The 5,605-nt window shown below is 34.3% G+C and overlaps 1 long non-coding RNA gene across 3 annotated transcripts; it reads left to right on the forward strand.

Moving 5' to 3' along the window:
* The first annotated feature begins 295 nt into the window (after nt 1-295).
* On the forward strand, nt 296-5,351 carry LOC114276873 (uncharacterized). 3 transcript variants are annotated; one of them, XR_014360369.1, is made up of 5 exons: nt 296-854; nt 1,823-3,352; nt 3,802-3,878; nt 4,084-4,179; nt 4,961-5,351. It is a non-coding gene; the product is annotated as an uncharacterized LOC114276873 (long non-coding RNA). The 3 variants fall into 3 exon arrangements; XR_014360368.1 differs by having other exon boundaries at nt 1,823-3,282; nt 3,353-3,878; nt 4,961-5,203; XR_014360367.1 differs by having other exon boundaries at nt 1,823-3,878; nt 4,961-5,203.
* Nucleotides 5,352-5,605: the final 254 nt, after the last annotated feature.

Genomic DNA, 5,605 nt, shown 5'->3' on the forward strand with positions numbered 1-5,605 from the left:
TTAAAAATATTGAATATTTCACAGCGCACAAAAAGTCAACCATTAAAAATATTGCACTTTTTACGACGCACAAAAAATCAGCCGTTAGAAAGTACACTTTCCATGACGCACATATGCTAACTGTTAAAAATATTTTATTTTTCATGAAACGCAATTTATGTCTAAATAATATGACCAAAATAAATCAATAATGACTTGGACCCTATTTTTTTCCCACCCCCTTGACCTTCTCTTCACCTAATTGGTCATTTTTTTTTCCTTCTCCTCCAATCACCACCCGCCACGTGTGTGTAGGGTGGTGATTGGAGGGGTCTCAATAATCACCCAAAATAAATATAGGCGCCGAAATAAAATACTTTGGCGCCAAATGGTAAAATGAAACAATCTTCGAATGAAACACTCTTCGAATTGGCCGTAGCTCTCTTTCTAAACACTTGTATGTCACACACACTCTCTCTCTCTCCAAACCGTCTCAGCCTCGCAGATCATTGTCTCAGTCTCACAGATTTTCATCTCAACCCGAGCCTTCATGGAAACCCTAACCTTGAGCTCCTTTACCACTCTCCAAAGCCTCATCACTGTGTCTCACTACCCTAACCTCATCGGCGATGCCTGAATGAGGAAGAGTAGGGTGAGACGGTGGTGTTCGTCTGCCTCGGAAGCGTAGGGTGCTTCGATCCACCTCGACTGGCGGAGATCGTGGCAACGCTGGAGAAGAGCGGCCACCAATTCTTGGGTTCCATGGAGCCTTCACCGATGACGATTCCGTCTCCATCCTCTCTCGTCTCCCCTCCGTCGCTTCTCTCAACCTAATTTTTGATTCCTGGGACTTCTACACCGATCGCATCCTTCTCGTAATCTCTCTCTCTCTCTCTCTCAACTCATCTGAATGTATAGAGACTGGCTAGGTTACTTCATAGACTAATAGTTCTCTTTCCAATTCTAGGGTTTTATATTTCTGTAAAAATCTGAGAAATTTGAGATTGATTATAGTTTCTGACGGATAATACTGATTTCACGGTGATTGGGGTGATCGGACTGCCTAGGGTAGGGAAGTCGACGATAATGAATGAGCTCTATGGCTTTGATGGAACTTCACTTGGTAACATATACATATATGCTCTTACTCTTCTATATATGTATATGATTTTCTGTTTAGTTCATAAGAAAGAATGATATAAAATAATACTGGAAATATGAAGGTGGTTTTGATAGAAAGCTTCTTCAAAAGAACAAATCTGTTGTGTTTTTCCCAAAAGGAACTGTAAATTTTGCATTTTTTTTTTATTAAAACATTGAAAAGTTTGATGGGTTTGTTCTAATTTGCTACCCTTTTTTTTCTGATTAAAACACTGAAAAGTTTGATGGGTTTGTTCTAATTTGCTATGGAGATCAGAAGGATTTTTGACTTATTTATTTATTTATTTATTTATTTATATCTCAGATGTATTATTTATTTATTTATTTGTGTAAACTGTTACTTTATTTTTGACTTATAATTAGTTGATTTAAATCTTATTGACATAAATGAACTACAGGTTCATTAGCCTTTACAGGATATTCAGAGTGTCCCATTTTCTAAATCCAAAGTACAGCTTCTTGAAGCAGAGGTCAACAGTTTAAACAATCTTAACTTATTCTCTGTATTTTTCTTTTGTAATTTTTTCAATAATATATGCCCTTTTGAGGATTATTTTGATTTCTATAGTAAAGTGAAGCAAGTTTTGTATATGAGTATGTTAATGCATCAGCATATTATGTGTAAATATCTGTTTGTACATATGAATATTTGCTTCATTAACAAACTTGATTGTTTTTGCAGAAGGTTGAACTGAGGTGTCTTTTACCTAGAAGCTTGCTGGATCATGGTTTTTTTTCCACCATCCTCACCACAGAAAGAAAGCAATGATAAATGCACCATTGATCGCTTTTGCAACTATAGTTGGTGTGGGCAGCGCAAGATGCCTTCTTACGTAAAAAAGCTTGTTTTCCCTGAAGATTTCTTAACTACCTTGAGGACAATAGCCAAGCAGGAAGATGAAATTTATCAAGTTTCATCATTGCTGCAACTTGATTTTGAAAACATGAAAACGATAAAACAAAACCAAAATCACAACCGAACATATTTCAGTTGGTAATATTGTCATTAGATCAACTATGAGAATTAATGTTGTTTTGCAGGGACATGAAATGCAGATGAGAGTGGTTAATGGGCTTAAATCTTTAGCCAAAAAATTCCAGAGACCTTTTGGATTTGTATATCTAGAATTCTTCACAAGTTGGTGAAAAATTATAGCCATGTCGATTTATGATTTAGGTGGATTCTTCATTTGCTATTTTTTGTCTCTAGTTATTTATTTATTTAAGTGAAAATATTTGTCTGATACAGTTAAGATTATATATCTGAGTTTGGCTCCAAAAGTTGAGTGATTATTCACTAAAGTATGCATGTCATACCATCAGGATTACTCAAGTGGATGTGATGATTTACTCAAGTTCAACTACAAGATTTTCACTTCCATTTTTTTTTTTAAATTAGAAAAAAAAGAGGGATATATAACTATAAGCAATCCAAAATTTATAGGCTTCTAATTCTAAATAAGATGTTTAGATATTATGACTGAAAAATAGGCAGTAGCTGGAATTGAATTTTCCCTGCAGGTTGCAGCTGGAGCCTCAATTACCTAGTTAGGTGGAATTATGTGACATCAAGGCATCAATAAAGCAATGTAAATGGGTGAAAGTCAAAGATAAATGATACTGCAAGTCATGATGCCCCATCTAGAGGAGGAATGTCCAATTATAAACTGGTCAAGAATTGATCCTAAGCAGAGAGCTACATGTGTTCAAAACCTAGCATGTTAGAGTTTGGAAATTATATAGTGATTTACATTGTTGTGTAGAGTTAATTTAGCAATAGGTTAAGTTCAAAGTATAAACCATTGGAGCCCAGAAATTGTGAACCAGCTCTTGGACAGTGATGGAGGCACACAGATTTCTATATGTAGTTGAAATGACTGAATCAGTGTCCACATTATGAGTCAGAAGAAACACATTCTTTTCATTGCTCTGGTTGATCTATTAGCTAATTATTTGATTGTTGTTTGGATTTGCCTTGACATAGTAACTTGCATCCAGTTTAATCCTGTTGATGATAGATACTTCATCAGTGGATCCTTAGATGCTAAGGTTCACATATGGAGCATTCATGATCATCAAGTTGTCGATTGGAATGATTTGCATGAGATGGTCACTGCTGCTTGCTATACACCAGATGGTCAGGTTGGCCATATCTAGACAGTGCCTCTGATTCACTTTTGCTCCATCTTACTGTCCGTATGCCTTGTTTCAGGTTAGGGCTTCTGCTACTTTTGCATTAAGCAACCTACTTGAAAGTGGATCTGACTCATGTGAAGATTAGAGTGAAATTAGTGAAGAAATTCAGGACAACAAGAAGATGAAGGATGAAATTAGTATAGTTCAGAGGCTACACATGATGTATTAGCTAAATTAGTCAATTAAAGAACTTTCATATTCTCCTTCAGTGTAATGAGATTGTGTTAACGTATATAATAAATAGCTTGTAAGAAATTACTCGGACTTCTTTGGCCACCTCACGCCGACCACAATTGATATGATAAAAATCACTGTTATCAATGCTCAATTGTTTAGGTTTTAAACTTTCACGATGGTATCCAATTCCTTTGCACTTGAATCAGAGTCTAATCCTTGCAATTTGGTAGCATGAACTTCCCAGTGAACCTGAGGATTGCTGATCCAATGTTTGTTCAACATGTGCAGACTCCAGAAGGTTCACTGTTGGATATTATACGCAATGCCTATGATCTTCTTTCTCACTGTGATATAAAATTCCTAAGGTACATCCTCTTACATCTGCAACTTTAATATTGAACATTCGTCCCAGGATTTGTGATGAATGCTGTTGCTAATTTTCTCCACCACAAGATTCTATCTAAGATAATTTTTTCTTATGCTTGTCAGGCTTATATTTTCTGGTACATGTAGATATATATTTTTTGAAACTTTGTTCAGTTATTCTCTTTTGTTTATTGTGTTACACAGATTGAAGGTAATGACAAATATGTTGATTCTGGACCCCCATATCTCATCTTCCTTCATCCTGCTTTGGGCCCACTGTAGGAAGTCACCAGACAAAAAGTACACTCAATTTTCAGACTTTGTTTTTTATATTTAAGCTTGTATTGCATGGGAATTGCCCTAAAATTTTGGTTAATATGTACAAAACTCTTAATTTTGTTAAAATCATGAAAACGTTATAATTTTTTTCTGTATATTTGGAACATTAGAGAAACTGGGTCTTACCAATTAGAGCTGGGAAGTTATCAATATTTGATTTTCAAAAAGAGTTTTCAAACTGTTATTTCTTGTGACTTAATAGTTCGTTAGAATATATAGGATGAGAATTATGGTTAGGGAAAGAGGAGAAGAGTGGAAGAAGAGAGACTTAAAACGAATAGGTTCATGGTCATCTAACTAACTTTTACCTTTACCTCATATTTATGTTAAAACAAATAAAGGACATAAATGACAAGAATACCCTCATCCGTAAAACAAAACATAACACAGCATATCAACTAAGACTAATAAGCTAACATGGTTCATTGGACTCAGCAGTTTCCTGTAGCAATCAAGCAGCTGTTTTGAATTATACCCTGTTGATTGCATTAGAAGTGTAATTTTTTTTATTTTTATATTAGATCTATTTAGTTCAATTGATAACAATGATTAAGAAATTTGGATAGAAATTGAAAGAAAAATAGTTCATTCGAAATGAAAAGGAATATTTTAAATTAGATGTCAACTTTTTAATTATTTTGTGAAGAATGAGTTGATTATTCTGCATGAACCAATGTTTGTATTACCTTTGTTGTTACATTGTCTGAGTTGGGTTCCTTATCATAAATGTTATATATTGCAGAATAAGGTTCAAGACCTTCACAAGCCTTCTACAGAATAAGGGTCAACGTCTATCAAAGATGATGCAATTGTTCATGCATTTAGTCTAGAATGGCATGGTAGGGTAAGAGGGCTTGGATTTGGAGCATTGCCATCGAAAGTTGATGCACAAGCATACTAAAGTTATAAACCATCTATGGATAGTTTTTGAGGACTTTGATGAATAGCTTGCTATAATTTTTGAATAGTTTTGGGTAATATTTACAAACTTATATAAGTACAGTTTTGGATGGTTTATAGCTTTTTGGATGATTTAGAACTTAGGATAGTCCTTTTGGATGTTTGGAATGCATACATTGACAATTTTTGAATGTTTATAATTTATAGATATAGTTTATTTTTCATGGTTGAAATAATATTTTGGTGGTTGATTAATATTTTGTGAAGCTTGTTTGTAATATTAGATTGTACAAAACAGGTCAAATATAGACTGTGCTGAATTAAAAAAAAATGTACATTCTACGGCAAGCAAATTAGGTCATTATATGAAATATTCCACAGCATTCCGTGTATGTTGTTGTATGTTCTACTTATCTACGACAGCCAGAGCAAGTCGTATATTAGTTTTTTGAAAACGTAAGTTGCATATTAGTTTTTTTTCCCCTTT

Source organism: Camellia sinensis, chromosome 2 (assembly GCF_055761805.1).
Source record: "Camellia sinensis isolate YWXY chromosome 2, ASM5576180v1, whole genome shotgun sequence".
Classification (NCBI taxonomy): Eukaryota; Viridiplantae; Streptophyta; class Magnoliopsida; order Ericales; family Theaceae; genus Camellia; species Camellia sinensis.